Consider the following 496-nt stretch of genomic DNA (forward strand, 5'->3'; position numbering starts at 1 on the left):
CGTGAAAGAGTGAGAGAAAGGAGAGAGATGCACCGAGGCGATAAGAGTGTTAGCACAAGGATAAACACGACAGATAAGCCGAAGTAGAGACAGATAACGCCTTCTCACTTACCTCCAGCTTCCGCCCACCGCCGCCCACACCTGCGCTCTGAGACTTCCGTCGACGGGCGTGGGGCGTGTAGGCTCTCTTGTAAAGGCGTGGGTTAGTATGCTTGTGGGCGTGTAGAAGTATAGGCTTGAAGAAGTTTAAGTGTGGGAGTGTGTATAGGTGTATGGGTGTATACATATTTGCGTGTATCTTCGGGTATTTGTGTTTGAGGGTATATGTAAAAAAAAAAAAAAATGTATACACGTTAGATTGCATTCCTAATAGGTTGTATGTAGATAAGAGCGTATGTGAGTATGACTGTATGCACATAAGTATATACACACGTAAAATTTTATATGTGGATTTAGGCTTGTAAGGCACTACACATGTGTGAGTATACGCGTGTAA

Source organism: Penaeus monodon, chromosome 30 (assembly GCF_015228065.2).
Source record: "Penaeus monodon isolate SGIC_2016 chromosome 30, NSTDA_Pmon_1, whole genome shotgun sequence".
Lineage (NCBI taxonomy): Eukaryota > Metazoa > Arthropoda > Malacostraca > Decapoda > Penaeidae > Penaeus > Penaeus monodon.